This window comes from Girardinichthys multiradiatus, chromosome 8 (genome assembly GCF_021462225.1).
Source record: "Girardinichthys multiradiatus isolate DD_20200921_A chromosome 8, DD_fGirMul_XY1, whole genome shotgun sequence".
NCBI lineage: Eukaryota > Metazoa > Chordata > Actinopteri > Cyprinodontiformes > Goodeidae > Girardinichthys > Girardinichthys multiradiatus.
The window spans coordinates 23,225,708-23,244,535 of NC_061801.1; the positions used below are offsets into that span (position 1 = coordinate 23,225,708).

General features: G+C 36.6%; 1 long non-coding RNA gene across 1 annotated transcript; it reads right to left on the reverse strand.

Moving 5' to 3' along the window:
* Positions 1-388: 388 nt before the first annotated feature.
* On the reverse strand, positions 389-8,889 carry LOC124872034. The gene is made up of 3 exons (XR_007039188.1): positions 8,729-8,889; positions 4,863-4,969; positions 389-720 (listed from the first exon to the last, which is right to left on the reverse strand). It is a non-coding gene; the product is annotated as an uncharacterized LOC124872034 (long non-coding RNA).
* Positions 8,890-18,828: the final 9,939 nt, after the last annotated feature.

An 18,828-nucleotide genomic window follows, 5' to 3' on the forward strand; every position in this document is an offset into this window, starting at 1 on the left:
TGAAAACATCTGATTTTGTCTGGGAGAGCTTCCCATCTCTAGCCTTTTTTCCATTTGCATAAATAGTTTTCGTTAGAAGGGGCTGAGAGGAGCACGCATAAATTGCAATTAGCCTTTCTGTAAATCTCTCGTTGCGAGGTATTACATCCTTCAGGCCGAATGAGAACTCCACTTAACACTTTAGCCAATGTAAATAGAAGATGATAAAAGCTCTACAGACTTCAAAGCAATTTCTCTCTTGCAAACCATCAAAACACTGGGGAGAAAACAATGTGTCATTTACGTCGGATATAAAACTATGAGTATCAATAATCTTCTTGATGACTCTGTGCAACAAGCAGTTCACAAAGGCGAAGTGGGAAATTTAGCATTTCAAGAAAATCCAAAGTAAAGAAGGAGAGTTTTTATTGCATTGCTATAGTGATTTTGTAGTTTTGCTGTTCAATCATACAACATCAACTTCTTGTATGTGGTATTGAAGAAGTGAAATCAGGGACATAGTTTTGTGGACCAGACTTATTGAGAGCAGAAACAGATAATTTATGAATGAAATTATAAAGCGTCCGACAGAGGAATTAAAAATAGAAGCATTTCAATGTCTTGTACCAAAAATTATGCATATTGTTCCCAAATAAAAAATGCCAACTAAGCAAGAAAACGAAACAAGATAAATGCAAAGTGTTTTTAGACTTTTTACAAGCATAGCAGCAGCAACGAGATCTGTAAGAAAAACAAGAAAACAAAGTCAGGAAGATTGGCTTCTGTGAATGTAAAAAAAAAAACTACTGATCTAAATCAGCTTGGCAGGAAAATACATTTCAGAAGATTCAGCAAACAAATCTGTAGAGGAGCCCTTGATTGTCATCAGGTTTTATAAAAGTCTGCAGCAAGGCTCCTAAAACATTGTTTTAATGTATTTTCATCAGTCACCTGTTAAACTTTTACCCAGAAAGGTGAAACAAAATAAATTTACCTCTTCTTGTGAAATGATTATGACCATGTAATTCATTCCCTACACAGTTTTAAACTTCACTGAAGTGGAAAACAGAAAAGTTACACCAAAAAAACATTACTTAAACCTAATATGACATGTTCTGTAATGAGATTTTGGTTTCATAGTTTCATAGTTTAATTAGAACTTGCCTCTTACTAACTCAAATAACTCTTCAGACTTCGGGCTAACATAAAATCAATTCAGTGAAACGTTTACTGGATTATGCTGTTATTTCACTCATTATGGGAATTTAATGATAGTCTATGACTAAGCTTGGACCAATAGGAGCAGTTTTACAACAGTTTTACATTACCTCAGATTTACACAGACATTTTAAATAAAAATGCATAAAATTATCAGTGGGGGTTCTTGATATAGGCACATTTCACTAAATGATGGCTAACAAATCCATTCAGAATAATTAACTGAATATTATATATCCATAAATGAAATGATTGAATGTCTAAGCTAATGAACATTATTCTACACAAAGATTTAGTAAACTATTTTTCTCAAGGTGGTTTTATGACAGAATGTGTAACATAGTACATATCCATGAATGAATGAATATAACCCATGGGGACAATACATTACAGTCTTTAACCCTTTACTTATTATAGTTTATGCATTTATGTTTATTATTTCAAACACATTAATGCACATTCAGTTCAACCACCATTTTCTCATGTTCTGTTTGTAATTTTCATTTTAGTTCTTGTTACTTCTTCCTGGTGCAGAGGGTTTCTCATCTTCCATTGTCACCAGGAGCTTGGCCAAACAAAAGATAGCCACGAGGGCTTAGACCACCTAAATGCATGAAGGGCTAATTAGACTGCACCAGCTATTCTTGGGAAAATGGATATACTTCAGTTCAAGTAGTTTTTGTATCTCAATAAAGATTTGGTATTATGTTAAATATCTTTTTTTTTTTGTTTAGTTTTTTATTTTATGAACAAACTTAATTGTACTGTTTTGTTTTTTTATGCCTGCTGTGTTAAAATTGTCTGATCAGCTTTTATATAGACCCTAATGTATCATTTCCTTGTTAGGTCAGTTATGTTTTGTTTCCTTTGTCAGTTGGTTTGTTCAGTTCACATGTTTTGCCTAGTTCAGTCAGTTTTTTTTTTTACTTTCAAAAAGTGTAAAAAATATTGTATTTCCAAGAAATGCAGCCCTATTTTTTTATTATTATATAATTAGATGAAGTTAATGCCTTTTCAAATGATTGTTTAATACTACACCAATGAAGTAAAATCTTCTATTGCAATATTGAATTAGAAATGTTATTTTAAGCAAAGTTTTTGCATTATTGGCTTTATTATATTTAAAATGCCAAATATTATTATGCTATTGTTCAGTGTTACATTTGTGATTGCTGTATAGTGTTATTGAAATAAGAGTGTTTTCCCCTGTTCCCAAAATATTTTCTAACAGCCAGTTTCTTTTATTATGTGAGCAAGAAAAACATTTACAAGCCTTCTTTTAGCCCATTGATCAGTAGCGTGCAGCATTAGGTAATTAAAAATGCAGAAAAATGTGCTGCTCTTTGCTTTGTACAGCCTGAGAAAACTCCAGTCCCTCTGGTATTGTCTCTGCCGGCTTTAAAACATATTGGTATGACAGACAATTTTAGCAGTTCTGAAAAAATAACTTCTTAAAAACTTGATATACCTTGATACAGTTAACCAGTGAATGATATCTTTTCGACCAGAATAACACTGCAAGTGATTAACTGACGTCTATAAAGCAAACAGCATATTTGGTCCTAAATTTTGGCTTTGTGACATCTGACAAAGAGCTGACAGCCATAATAAAAACAGCAAGCTTGTAACAGATGTTTGCCATTGATTATCGTCACAAAGATATCTTAGCCCTCCTGTTACTTATTATGGCAGTTTTTTTCAGACAACAAAGAACAAACATTTACCAAAGTCTTCTTTAATTCCTTTTTCCAATACAACAGCACATAAAAGTGTTTTGCTGATTCTCAAAACCAATAAGCCATCCGACACTTCAGCCCCCCACTTGGCATGAAGATGAGGCCTATCAACGCCTCTGAGATGTAAAACATGGCCTCTCCAGTCTCATTGTTATATTATTTTATTAATTATTTGACCTAATTATCAAGAGGAGGTCCCAGTCGGCAGCTACGATGGGCCGAGACATGTTTGAAGCTGCTGCTGCTGAAAAAAAAAAGAAGCAACAACAGCACACCTGTGATTGAATCACTATGAATTTCAATGTTATGCGTGCGGATAGAAAACTGCTACTAACACGGGTAATTATACACTCCTGCTCATGTTGCCTGGAAACTGCAGCGTTTCCTACCAACAGCCTAAATGTAACTGTACTGCTGGCCATCATATTTAATGAATATCTGATTTATTACAACCAAATAGTTATAAAAAAACACATGTATTTCACTATTTCCTGATTAGTAAAAGTCAGAAAATGTTATTTTTATTAATGACGTGTTTGTATTCTGATAAGTTTATGCACTTCCCAAATAATACAATTTGAAACATATCACAATGGGTGTGTATTGTGTGCATTATTTCATGAGAGAAAATAAAGCAAGAGTTGCAATTTGACTTATTTAAAGAATGGAATAAATACATTTTCAGACGTTTCAGTCTCAGTGTAGTGTCCTTCGTGACCACAAGGGAGAGTTGTAAGTCAATGTATGAACTGCTTGTTTGAACTAATCCTGCAGGTAAAACAAATGGTATTCATTTCAGATCCTACCTCTCATTTAAATATCCTGACATATTTAAACAATATTTTACATACCATGAGGAGGCATTCAAGACAAAACAAATATATTAAAACAAAATAAATATGTATTAAAGCCATTATGGAGATCATAATACCTACAACCACAAGCTTTAATGTATTTATTGAGATTATGTGTGATAGACCAAAGCATAATTGTGAAGTTTTAGGAGAAATATGCTTTACACATTTTTGTATTCACTTGCTTGATGCAATACTTTGTAGTATCACCTTTTGCTGCAATTACAGCTTTACGTATTTTGGTGTATGTCTCTTTCAGCTATGCAGCTCTAGAGACTGACATTTCTGTCTTTTCTTCTTTACAAAATAGTTTATGCTCAGCCTCATTAGCAATTGTGTTAAATCTTACCACATATTCTATATTGGATTTAGGTCTTGACTTTGACTTTGCTATGTTGGGGTTCATTGTCCTGCTGTAAAGATAACCTCCAACCAGACCTCTAGTTGTTTTTATTTCAGGATTGCTCAGTCTTGATCTCCACCCATCTCCAAAATAACTCTGACCAGCTTCTCTATCCTGGCTAAAGAAAAGCCTGTCTACATCATGATGCTGCTGGGGGAAGGGGATGCTGTATTCAGCAATTTGCACGTAGGCCATAAAGTACATTTTGTTTTATCTCATTTGAGCAGAGCAACTTTTCTATATATTTGAGTTGTATTTAAACAAGACTTCTTCAACAGTTGTTTTTTTTTTCTCTTGCCCCTCATGTTGAATTTACAACTAATAATTGTTCTGATTCTTCCACCCGAGCTGTGGATCCCTGTAGCTCCTCAGAGTTACAACGGGTCTCTCGGTTGCTTCACCAATTAATGCCCTCCTTCCCCAACCTGTCAGTTAATCTCAAGAAGTTTTAAACACAATACACATAACTAGGAAGTTTGAACGTGACTCAACCTACATTGTTCCACTTGGTTAATGTTGTTTTTGCAGCATTAAATCTGAGCACGATTTTTATCCTTTAAAGAAATCAAAACAAGTTAAAAAAAAAGCACTCTCTCTGTGTGTTTCCCCAAAAGGAGGGAGGAATAAAGTCAAGTGGTTCATAAATAAAAAGGTCCTGCCAGAGGCACTTACTGTGCAATCTTCTGGAGGAGATCACATCTTAGTTCAGCTAGTCCACTCAAGTCACATTGGAGAAATGGCTCCAAATCAAAGCCAGAGCTGCAAAAGCCCTGCAGTCACTAGAAAGATAGACAGTGAGTGACGCATAATAATGATCCATTGGCTTTCTCTTATTGCATATAGACATGATCTGCCTCTTTTGGAAGAATAAATAGGCTTACCATGACTACTATAACTAAAACACAAGCACCCCCCCCCCCCCCCCCCCCCCCCACTCACATACACACGCTATTGTTATTCACATGGAGCACTTACAATTGCATGTAAATTAAGACTATTATTGTGGAGAAATGTTATGAAGCAATGCTGGATCCTGTGTTGGGCCTGTTTGTCTTCATGATCATAACAACTGACGTGCTATTATAGAGCGGTGGGCTTCCTCATGAGCTCTGAATGCAGCCATTATCATTACAACAATGACAACATGCAGCTTTTTTGAAACAAAAGGCTTTGCTGGCTCTGAGGTGATCCTCTTCTGGTCCTTCCAGCATTTTCTCTCCTGCTTTTTGCCCTTTCTCTGGTTCTAATTTAGTCGTCCCTAATTATAAAAGCATCGGCGAGCTGCTGTTGCAGAGTAAACCAAGAGGTGAAACGCGCCCCTAAAAATTCCATTTTCACTCAAGTGGACGAGCACAACAAGGAACGACGCTGCAGACACGGGCAGACTTCTCAGCTGCACAGATCAAATGGCAGAGGTTCATTATTAGAGACAGACAACAAACAGCTCTGCTGATATGTGCGTGTGAGTGTGTTTTGTTGCGGTCGTTCTGGTGAGCACGCAAAGGTGAGCTACACTTTGACATAATGTGGATCCACTTTGGGCTGAGCACATACCAGTTTATGCTTTGAAGTTTCACCCCCCACAAGCACACACACCTCCATAGATGTGTTAGATCCACTTTATAGTCTCTATACAATTGAGGAGAGGTTGCATCTTTGCAGGCCCTGAGCTCTAACCCCTCAGGGTCACCGGGTTGAACTGAACGAATGCTGTCTATTCATACTCTGTGCCATTTCACTACTGTAAGCTTGCAGTCCCCCCTGATGGGAGATAATTTGAGTCATCAGTCTCTATTTCTACACAACAGATGTTTCCCCATGTCAGCAACCCCCCACCCACCCCCCAACAAAGCAAGATAGAGAACCCTCCTCCTTTAAAGTGTTTCTGCTTCCCTTTCCCCCTGTACCCACACCGACCTTCTTCATCCCTACAGATAGTGTCACACGTCAGACCCTGAAGGGGGAAAAATAAATGAATGCCATTGCTTGTGTTCTTCACCCTATAATTAAAAAATCTGCTGGAGCGAAGTGCAGAAACTATGTGCAGTCTGTTATTGTATTTCTGAGAGATGGCTTGATGACTAATTTACCCTGAAACACAGACAGGGATCATGGAAGCCATCTGAAAGCTGATAAAAGACACTAATGGAAGGTGATTAATAGGCAATGGGCTAAATGACTGCTGTGATACTGGTATCATCACTGATGCAGGGTGACTGAGGAGGTCCATGCTGCATGACGGCATTCTCTCTGTTTTCAGATCAATTTGCAAAATGGCAATCTTATCTTTTCAATAATTCTAAATAAGTATTAATACACCAACACACTGGGGTGGCTGGCTGTGTGGTTGTCAAAACAATTCCTCAATAACAAGGTAAGTAAGCTGAATAAAAAAGATGAACATATTTATTTCTAATAAATGTGATTCATACAAACAGAAAATCAATTAAAGAAAGAAAGAAAGAAAGAAGCTAAAGTAGTTAAAGATTTAACAAAAGTATGTCTCAGTGTTTTTTCCAATATAATAAAACCAAACAAAAATAGAATATCATTTATTGTTATTATTATTATTAGATTTTACTTGTTAATTTATTGATATTTTTATTTTTATACATTTATAAAATTTGTTTAAAAAAATAAATTTAGATCCTTTTCAAGATCACAAATCTTTTGTTTGGCCAAATCCAAATCCAACTAAATAAATGATTATAAGACAAATGAAATGAAGACACAAATAAACCAAGTTTTAAAGCTGATGAAAAAACGGATTTTTCTTTAAGACTGGTGTCAAAGTCCAAACGAGTAAAAGCTCTCAGGTCCGTGTGTGATGACTGAAGCGCTAATTGGAGTCGACATGTTTTCAAACTCCCTTCAGGAGCGACCTGAAGAAAATGTTTCAAAGAAGGAAGAAAAAAAAACACATCTCCTCAAATGGACCCCGGTAATATTTCCTCCTCTTGCGCCGCCAATGACTGTGGGGTGGAGGAAAATTGCTAAGGTCATTACGCCGTAAAAATAAGAAGAGCAAAGAAAGATAGAATAGTGAGGAAGAGAAAAGTGTCAGTTTTCTTTGGGCAGTCTTTGAAGCGAACCAAGGGGATGTTATTGTATCAATTTTACATGATAGACCCAATTAGGCTGTTAGGGCGCTTCGTCCTCAAGCGGAGTCTTGGTGCTGAGGCGCGTTTGATTCTTGACATCAAAGTTAAGTCAAACAAAAGTTGATTCTGGTGTCGTAAAAAAAATGTTGGAGACTTTTAAAGTCACAAATAAATCGCTTATTCAGAGCAAAATAATCAAAGCTTAAGTGGAAAAAAGTAAACAGAGGCGGGAAACAGATCATTTAAATGCTTATAATATTTTCTACAAACTGAGCAGCCTGTGGGAAATAAACTACATGGATGAGTGTTTATTATCTTTTTAGATTTATCGATTTGAATTTTTGCATGTATACTCTAAAGCTTTTGACTTATAAAAGTAACAGACGGTAAGTATATTTAGAGGATTAGACTGCAGTGAAAATATTCTGCTGCCACTGCATGGCGCTGAGGAACCGCACACAGCGCGCTTTCAGTCCCGTTAAAAAAAAAGTACGCGGTCCTTTAAAATAATAATAACAAAATGGTATTGTTATTATGATAAGTGATACAAATAATTTAGCAGAGTTGGATTAGAGTTAGATAGAAACTTATAAAGTTTTTGTGCTTTTTTTAACCATTGTTATAGGAAGAAGTGGAATGAAAAGGATGCCTGAATTAAAATAAAGGACGTCATGCAATATGTGTATATTTCACTATTTAATTTGCCATTTTTATCATATTTTAGATACATATAGAAATTAATTTATTAAAATTTCACAGACTTAGCACTATTACAGGTCGCTCTTGAAAATGAGACCTTGAGTTTCAAAGATATTTACCTGTATAAATAAACGTGAAATAAGATACATATTAGGTTTTGGGCATCAGATACACATAAACATTTGTTTGAATTTCACTATCTTGAATTTGCTGTTTAAAATTTGAATTTTTTTAACTACATTATTTAGGTTTTGTTATTATCTACATAATACAAAATAGATAAGATGCTATTACTAATGTCATTGTCATATTTTACCATACGGTATATTATGCTTCAGATCCATATTTTTGGATTAATTAAACATTTAAAGGTGCATTAAACATTTATTAAAATTTTCAGTAAAAGTTTTAGTAATACTTATAACATTTTGCTGAAAAGAACTAAAGAAATGTTCTCTAAAAAGAAAGAAAATCAAAATAACAAATTTGCGTTTAAATTGTGTCCTATGACCTGTTGCTAAATTAAGTAATAAATCCAAAGAATTGCAGATTTTAAGTTTCAGCATTAATGAATGGCAATCTGAGCTGGGCCTGATATACAGGCACATGCAGCTGAAAATCACTACTGGAATCTGTCCTATCACGGTGCTCAGTAGATTAACTTTTTGGGTCAATCTTTCAAGGTGTAGAAATGAAATGAATTAGATAAAATAAATACATGCCTGCGTGTCCAATCACCTTATCTCGGCTGTCTGCTGGCTGGCCGTCTGCTCCGCTGAAACACACGGTTCATTCTCTGTGTGCTTTCTACCTACCTGCCTCTGCAGCAATATGCACACAGCAAGGCTCTGAATATTCTTACACACACACACACACACACACACACACACACACACACACACACACACACACACACACACACACACACACACACACACACACACACACAGCAGAAAAAAAGAACATTAAAGTGCTTCTGTGAACTGCAGGACAGTGACCACAGCAAAGTCAGGTCTCTTGTGGTCAAAGCGCCGCTGCTTTCCACATTACAGTAACTCGCCCTGCTCGCCTTGCTGCCTGGCTCCTGTTGCATCCTGCTGCTGTTCCCAGGCTCTGTTCGCTGCACAGCCTCTTGCTGATCCACATATGGATCAGCAAAGGCAAACACAAACAGCTGGGCTGTTGACATCACCTGAAAGGCTTCCCGTGGTTTATTTGACGCTGTCACTCTGCTGACCGTGTGTTTGCATGATCACAGTTTTAGGAACAAAAACACGAGGGAAAAAGGTACACAGAAAGCAACAAAATTGATTGTCTTCAGAAAAAAAGAAACTACAGAAAAATATGAGAATATTTCAGAACACTGGTTCATATTACCATAACTGCTGAAAGAGAGCCAAACTCCGCTGAAAACAACAGATTTTAAATAAACACGATCTACTCGAGGTCCTGAGAAAGCAATGCGATTTAGTTTACTGGAAATAAAAAGAACAACTGTGCTAGTTTCAGTATATAAAATAAAAATAGTTAGATTGCCTTAGTAATCTTAGGTTATTCTAGTTTAAAATTGTAAGCAAAATTAAATAAAACAAAAATCAAACCTCAAGGAAAATACTGAGAATAAACAAGTGAAAAAAATAAGATGTTCCAGTAAATATAATCTTAAAAAGATAAATAAAAAAATAATAAAAAGAAATAAGAACTCTCTAACAACAACAATAGATCATTTGAATTTAGCAAAAACTAACTTGTCTGATAAGATCTATGGAAATAAGAGCAACAAAGTGCTGCGAAGTTTAGATCAAAAGGGGTTTGGTGTAAGCTTGCCTTTTAACTTAAATCTTTGCATAGAGGAATATTATTGGTGTAGCAAACTCCCCTGTCCAAACATGTTGGGGCTGAGATGGATGAGTCACATCTTTGATTGCTTCATTGAACATTCATGACGGATCTCACATTTCATTAAGCCTCTACAGATAAATGTACGTCACTGCAAAAAGGCATGCAGTGAGTAGCTGACCAAATGAAGGCGGCTTGAGCTTTCTGAAAATTTAACCACATTCCAAATGTCTCAATGTTTTGCCAAAGAGAGCAGAAGACATGCTTCAGTTTTCTAATGTTTTTTAGAAATAAAGCTCCGCTCTATGCCTACTCCTGGTGTCCCAGAATGCAGAAACATGCAGCAAATAAAGGCATCCAAACAAACAAATACATCAAAAACAAACCACAAAAACATGTGGAATCGTGTGCATGTCAATACATTTACTACAGAGGCAGAAATGACCTTACAGAAAACAAACAAGCATGTGAAAATGTGATTGAACAGAAACTGCCAAGATTTATTCATCTATCAGCCTCCTAGTTCTTCAACCCCTTATCAGACCCACAAATCCAGTGGACGTGTCCTTGGATCCACAAAGAACTTCATTTTTCCTCCACAGAGTTTTTTCTACAGAGCTGCTGGAGGGATCATGTCTGAGGACGAGACCCTACCCCCCCAAACCCCCCCCCCCCTTCTTCTGGTCCCTGAGAGAGCAGCCTTGTTTGAAACTGTCTGTCAGTCAGGAAAAAGTGCTCCTTGTCCAGTCTGCTCAGCTCATGTCATCACCAGAGGCTCCCGCTTTCTCCAGGATCTTGCTTTCCCCCCCCAAAAAAAAAAAAAAAGTCATCTCCAAATCTGATTACTCTAATGTTTCACCAGGTTGAGAGATCTGGCCAAAGGCATCTTGGAATTTGAATTCTCTTTCACTTGAAAATAGAGCTCTGCTGCTGGCTGGAACTGAAAGAAAAGGACGTATTTAATGAAATTTTGCAGTTGTGTTCTATTTCGCCACTCTATACCCCATATTTATCCAACACTAGTAAATGAGTTTACAGTAGTTTTACAGTGACAACCAATGGGAAAAACATGGACCACGGCAAAGAAAGTAAGGTAGACAAAGATCTGAAAACAGACCTCAGTTCTTAGGACTTTTTATTGAAATTATTTTATCTCAGAATACCCACTCTCCATGTTGAATGAATAAAAATAAGCCTTCAAGCTTTAATCCACCAACTGTGTATGATTACATTTGTTCTAACATCTGTAGTGTCCACGAGCAACTCAAATCTGACCTTTGACTCATATTTGTCTACAAACGAGTATCTTAAAACATTTTTGACTGATATAGACTAATAGATTTAGCCACAACAATGTTCTATCACCCACACCTTGAACCTTAGCATTAATGTCTGTATGCAGGATCCTGAAATGTTATTCTCAAAAGACATCTTGTCTGACGGTCTGAATCTGTCAAATAATCCATTTTGTAATAGATTTTATTCTACTAATTTAGAAATTGAAACCAGATTTGATTAATTGAACACCAAAATGTAAGCCTAATTTAAAAACAACATATTAGATACTTATTATTGGCAGACTAGAGTTAGGTGGTCACATGTTTTCCAAAGTCGTCTTTTAATTATTTGGCCAAGCTTGTTTCCTTTTCTGACTAAGAGATGCATGAACAAAAGAAAGAGCAAAAGAACACACGAACTAGAAATAGAAGTCCAGTCAAATTCGGACCAAGCATAATGGACCTGCCTGATTTTGGTTGTGACCAATACTTCTGTTTGCTGTGTATGCTTTGTTATGTTTGTCAGATTTTTCTGTGAAATTCCTGCAAAGCTTTGTTTTGTTTTTAATCCACACCTCCGGTATACTCAGCATCACTCAGTGATGCTCATCACCTTCTTTTTTCTTATCTAGTTAGGTTCTGGATTGACCCAAAGTGGGAGACCATCAGAACATCCAAAGAACTGCGCCAGATTAGTCAGCCGCCATATCTTTGTCACAGAATGACTTTCATGTCAAAAAAAAAAAACAAGAGTTGGGCTGAGATTCACCAGTCAGAAGAGCTGAGAAACTGGATGGTAACAACTGCAGGTCAGAGACCATAGTAAGGTGTTCTACTTCTTCTGCTAAGGCACTTCTGAACTGAGAAACTAAGTCCAGCTGTTTTAGAAACTTCTCTGCTTGTTTTTTTTTCCCCCTTTAAATTACATTGTTATTAGAACTCAGAATTAGGCCACGACAATTTTGTTCAAACTTCAGAGAGACTAAAACAAATTTTGATAAAAGTTAAACCTTTACTCAGATTAGATCATCTTTTTAACTTTCACTTCTTACTCTCCTCTCCTGCAGCAGTATATATTTAGTCTTAGCCTATGCTTTATCGAGTGTTTAATTTTACATAAGTAGATCATATATAAACATTAGTGTTATTAACAAGTGAGTAATAGAATCTTTCCTTGGAATAGGGAAATTATTCCTCCCTTCAATTTTGATAGATTTTTAACAAGACTTATTCTGTTTAGGTACAATAATGCAATTTAAAAAAAACCCGACTAATCAGCTGCACACCTTGTCTTAGAAACTCAACAATATATAATGTTTGATAAACCCCAGAGTATGAGAATAAATGTTTAAGTGTTTAAGTCCTTCAGCAGTAAAGACTGAGGCTGCTCTCATGGAGAGCAATGGAGCAAAATGTGTGATGTTGTGTAGGTCAGTTGACCACTTGATCCTAAATTCCTGCAGAGTGTAAACAGTAGTTTCAGCTGACCCAACCAAGTACTCATTACTGTGACCATGATGACAAACTCCACTACCTCAATACAAACCACATGTGTTTCCAATGCTTTTCCAAGTAGTTGAAACAGCTCAGTCTTTCGGAAATGTATTTTCATAACATATTCCTAACAGCAACATCATTATATAAATAAAATTAAAACTGCTTTCTTTGCCAATAACAAATTACTAATGAAAACATACTTCCTTCAGTCAACTGATAAATGGACTGCACTGTCTCTTCTGTTAAATAAAATATTTAGGGTTCTTAAAGAATATGAAGTGAGACCATTCTGGGTTAGTGGATGCTTTGAGACGTGAAGGTATGAAGAAGTCTTTGACATGACTGAATTATGTGAAAACTGCAGTTCTATCTGAGAAACACTTGCCAACCCTCATCCTTATGCTTACTTTTCTTTTGACTCAAAATGGGACAAAAATAAACAGCTGTTACCTAAGATGCAGGGCTAGCATACAAATGGGATGAAAGACTGAGCTTGAGACACAAATTAACATAAAAGTGGAGCCATTTCCCAATAATGTGTATGTTAACAATGACAGCCTCATTATTGGCCTTCAGATGAATTACTGTGTGCAAATGTACTGAAAGTTGTACATATTTTGTCACAGTACAACAACAAACTTCTATTTATTTGATTGGGATATATCATAATAAACCAAGATGAAATGCAAATAATTTATAATCTGTAGCAGGACTTGAAAATTTCCATCAAAAATTTGACTGAGCATGAGTTGTTTTGTCATGAAGGATGGAGAAAAAATGTGAGGCTCCTAATGTGCAAAGTTGCAAAGCATTTTGAATCGGCTGAAGGCTTTTAACTGCATTTTGTGGACATCCTGATAGTAACAAATTACAATAGTCCAGCCTTGAAGTAACAAATGCATGGACTAGTTTTTCAGCGTCACCACTGGACAGGATATTTCTAATTTTGGCAATGTTCCAGAGGTGAAAAAAGGAAATCCTAGAAATCTGTTTAATATGTCCTGGTCAAAAATAACACCAAGGTTTTTTACTTTACTATCGGAGTTCAATTTAATGCCATCCAGGTTAAGTGACTGACTAAGCAGTTTTGTTTTTAAAGACTCCGGTCCAAAGACAACAACTTCTGTCTTGTCTGAATTTAGAAGCAGAAAATCTAAAGTCATCCAAGTTTTTATGTCTTCAAGACATATTTGTAGTCTATCTGACTGGTTGGGCTCATCAGGATTCATGGATAAGTAAAGCTGAGTATCATCAGCGTAACAGTGAAAATGTATCCTATGCTGCCTGATAATTTGACCTATTGGAAGCATATATATAGTAAAGAGAATTGGCCCAAGTACTGAACCCTGTGGTACTCCACAATTAACCCTGGAGTTTAAAGATGAGTTATCATTTACATGAACAAACTGGAATCTGTCAGAAAGATAAGATTTAAACCAGCCTAGCGCTATTCCCCTGATCCCTATAGCATATTCCAGCCTTTCTAAGAGAATATTGTGATCAACTGTATCAAATGCAGCACTGAGATCTATCAGGACAAGTACAGTAAACTTGTTTGTGTTTTTGTTTATTTCCTGGTCTGATCATTGTTTTCTGGACACCACCAAGACAGCCAGCGGTTGAATGACAGCTGGCTGACTGCTGACTGCTATGGGGAGCTACCCTCGGTGGCTCTACGCTGGCTAAGGGGCCTCGGCTATCATTGCAATGTAAGAAGTTTTCTAAAAATGCTTAACTGCTCTTATTTGGTTAATCTGCTTAATTTTCAAGGTTACCAAGTGGATAAAACCATTTATTTTATATGCACTTGTTTATACAGTAAAGCCCAAAATCATTCATACTTCTCCATTTCTGGATTTAATATTATTTGCATATAACCACAAAGTTTGTTTCTGATAGGAAATTAAATAAGCATCTCTGGATAGTTAAAAGTAAAAGGAGTGTCAGTTTTGAACAAAACAATTTGTTTTAATTTAAAAAATGGCAAGTCAAAAATCATTTCTACCCTTCTGGCCTTAATGCAATCAAACTCATATACTGACCAGCTTTAACACGTTTCCACTGATATTTAGGTCTCTTTGCCATCACCCTAATGTTTAGCTCTTGCAACAGATTCTTAAACGGAAATCTGTCTGATCCTTTCCGGAATATTAATAATTCAATTCAGAAGAAACATGTCGGTAGATTTAAAATAATATTTTCAACCAAAGTTTGCCAGGGGTCAGATTTTTTAGTACTTAACTGTATGTGAGACACTAGGGGGACATGTTGTTATTCAGATAGACTAGACAATGCAATGACCACACAATCAATAAGGAGATAAAAAATCTATTAGAATACAATATTTAGAAAAACAAAAGTCTTGCTACTAAAAGTCATTTGTAAACCCTAAAAGTCCAACCAAAAAATTCAGTTCAGGCAGCAAACATTCAGAAGAAACCACAGGTCTTTTGAGCACCTGCTGTTTGCTTTACTCCTTCAGCAGGCATCTCTTAAAAAGAAGAGGAGAACTCCAGTACTCATGGATTGACAGGGGGGATATGGTTTAGTGTCACTCCAGAGGCATTTAGAATACTAGACTCTGCCCTTTACCTAGGATAGACCACCCCCCTCCCTATTGGTTTTTTAAGTCACCAGGTGTTCCGCATACATGAATAATCAGCAGGGCTAAGTAAAATAGGAGGGACTTGTGCTTCAAATTAAAAGCATGCAAATAAATCCAGATAAAAAAAAAACATGCAACAACTACACAGTTTCACCCTGTGACTTATCGGCTAGTTGCTTCTGTCTACAAATGACAACCAAATCATAAATGCAAACTCACTGAACTCATGAGCTGTTTTGTTATATGAAGGCCGTCTCCGGTATGGCAGTCTCTGTTGTTAGCCTATGTTTGCTCTTATTTAAAATTCTTTATTGTGAATCACATTCAGATTCCAGAGAGACCTCAGTACCCTTCTAATTACTTCACACTTCAGCATACACTAACTGTGACCTTCTTACTGAAAAAGCAACAGGGTTTTTTGTGTGTCATGCTGTCCTTCCTCCTCTCATCTCTTATGAAAACACACTCTGACCCTCACTGTTCTCCATCAGCAGCCTGGCTGATCAAAGACATCGACACAACAACTAAATTTGGGACAAGCAGCTACCACCATCATGCTGAAAGAGCACGCATTATGTTTGTTTGCCTGTTTGTGTTTCAGCTTGTGTATGCGGGTGCGTTAGCCGCGGGTTTGTTAGCGGTCAACTCTTTTATTTCTCCTTGTTCCCACTCATGAACACACACACACTAGTCACACATTTATCTATCCACATGCAGCCAACATTCATTTACATTTTCAGAAAACCTGCTATGTACATACAGTATTTTGTGGAATGATTATTATTGTTTTTTTTCATTAAACTTTTTATGGCAAAGGTCCTGAAATTAACCTTTCATTGCCGTACCACTGTTAATTTTTAAAGGTTGCCAGGGCAGCCAAATGGTTCCAGTTCATGGCTATTTCTCTCCCCAGAATGGCTATTGTACAATAATAAAGCCTGTATGCACCTGAATGTCTTTTCTCATCATGTCCACATTTTAGGATGAATTGCTTATAGTCCTCATGTCCATGGGCTCATTTGGTTGACCCACTCCAATTGCTCTTTAGTGGAGACATCTGAGGCCACAAAAGCAGGTCTGACAAAAAGGTCTGATGAGGGCAAATAATATTGAGGTAGGCTATTTTGTTGTTTGAAATAAAATGAGAGTACATTTTTAAACGTGTACATTTTATAATTACCTGTTTGAATAGAATTGTTATTACGTCTTTATCAGAGATAAGAGGTCACATAAATGCTCTCTGTCAGTCAGTCAGAGGTAGGTCACTTTGGTTTTTTAAACAGCTTTTTTCAGACATGCCTGTAAAAGTGGCCGACAACTCAAGTCGAGGATGCTGTCTATGAGATTCAGTTGAGACTCGAATCAATAATTTCACAAAAACCTTCTGGAAGTAATATTTTTTCACATTTAGCCCGTTGGTGTTCCGTTAAATTCGGTCAATTTATGTAGCACCAGTTACCAAAAAGCATATGCAAAAATCTGTGTGTGTCTGTCCTTTAATGTGACTGCAGCAGTCCTAATTTGTTCCTTGTTAAAACTGATAAGTACAGTGAAAATCCAAAGTTTACATTCACTTGTCATCCCTATTAGTATCATATTAATTCGGGGATTTAAATGATTATGTGAAATGTTCTTTTATTGTCTCTTAAAGAACTGGGTGCACAGTCTGACAACAAACTTAGCAAGTTGCAGAAAAACAACGGTCGTAAGTTTCCATCAACAATGTCCTGACATTGTTCTGACAGGACATCTAACCACTCTGTGTCAGGCCATCATGTGTCTGTGTTTGTGTTTTTGTTTATTTCTTGGTCTGGTCTCTGTTTTTCCTCTGTTTATCACACCTGTTCCTAGTCTTACCTGATTGTCTGGTCCTGTCTCTCATTGGTTCCCCCTGCTGTTCTGTTTTGTATAGATGCATTTTTGTTTTCATTGTTCCCTGCTGGATCCTTGTCATAAATGTCCTTGTCTTACCCTCGTCATTGTCCTTATTCCTGTTAACGTCTGGTGACTCTCTGTTCTGGTCTGGTTTGGTTTTTGTATGTTCTTGTTTTCCTTGCCTGGCTCAGTGAGTAAGGAAGCATTACAATCTGCACTTAATTGCAGTTAATTTAAGTACGGTAAGTTGGATTATTGCTCCAAACTCACCTTTGATGCTAATTCAACAAATTTTCAATAGTGTTTAGTCAGGGCATAGCGTAGGCCAACTGAGAAGTATATTATTGATCTTCTTATCTATTCCAAAACCTGTGTGGATGTCTTTTGTGATTATTGTCCCGTTGGGACACCCATCTGTGTCAATGTTTCAACCATTTAGCCTTTGATTTGAGATACATTTGTAGGATCTGGAGATAGTCCCCACTGTTCAATATTCTGTACACTACTGGCAATGGAATAGCATGATAATACTGGTGTTGCAACATCTTCCAGTTCAAAACAGTCAAAACAGAACAGATCTTTTAGGGGGCAAATACAGTTCTTTTTCAGCAGTGTATATTTGAGCATGTTTAATTTGACCCTGTGTCAATTAGAGGAAGTCTGCAACAAAGATAAAGTTGTGCACCCAATCCTTGTTTTCAAAAATCATTGAAGTTTTATGTTGTATTGTCATTCTACCCTGAAATAAAAAAACACTGTTCAAATAGTAGTTAAAAGCCCAAAACCAATATATTATACATGATTACTGGATGCAAAATTTGAATTAGACTTCAGACTGCTCAAGCAAAATGCAGCAAAAAAACACCTGGTTGCTATTTGACACAAGGCTCCGACAAGTCCAGATTCCATTTAATTAACAGAAAACATTGTAAGTCTGAAAGGCGTTGCAGAGTTAAAACACTGTTTAGTAAGCTCCAGTTTGTTCTAACAATGAGAATAAAAGCTGGATGGATAAATGCAGTTTTAACTTTAACCTGTAAGCATTTATAAAACCACCATAAGATACTTAGTCTCCAAACCTGAACACATACAGTAGATAATATCTATACATTACTTTTGTATTACAGGGCTGTTTGCATGGGTTCTCTCCAGATAGTCTGACTTCCTCTCACAGTCCACAGTCCTCCCACAGTGCCCTCAGGTATGAATGTGTGTGTACATGTTTATATACCCTGTTTGTCTCTGTGTTGCCCTGTAAAGGACTGGCGACCTGTCCAGTGTGAACCCTGCTTCCCACTGTCACGATCCCAAGGCATTTGGTTTTTGATTTTCTTTTGTGTTTGTATTCTGAACCTTTTCTTTGCTTGTATGTACTTATTCATTGCTCTGTGTTTATTATTGTTAGTAGGTGTCTACATATTAGTTCGTTGTTTGTATTCAGCTTCCTAGTTTATTCTTGTATTATTTGGACTTTGAGTTGTTTTTCTGTCTGTTAGATATTTCCCCTGGGTTTCTTGTTTCTCTGTTTAGCTTTATCTGTATTAATCAGTCTCTCTCCCTCAGCCTTCATGCTTTCCTTCTACCACGGCTGTACCTCATTCCATCTGTTCTGGTTTGCTTGTCATTTCTCCAACCCTGCCTCAGTATTTATTTAAGCTATGTGATTCTCATTGTTTCCTGCTGGATTCTTCCACTGTTCTGCTATGGACTCTGTTCACGTTCATGACTCCATGTTCTCCACTACT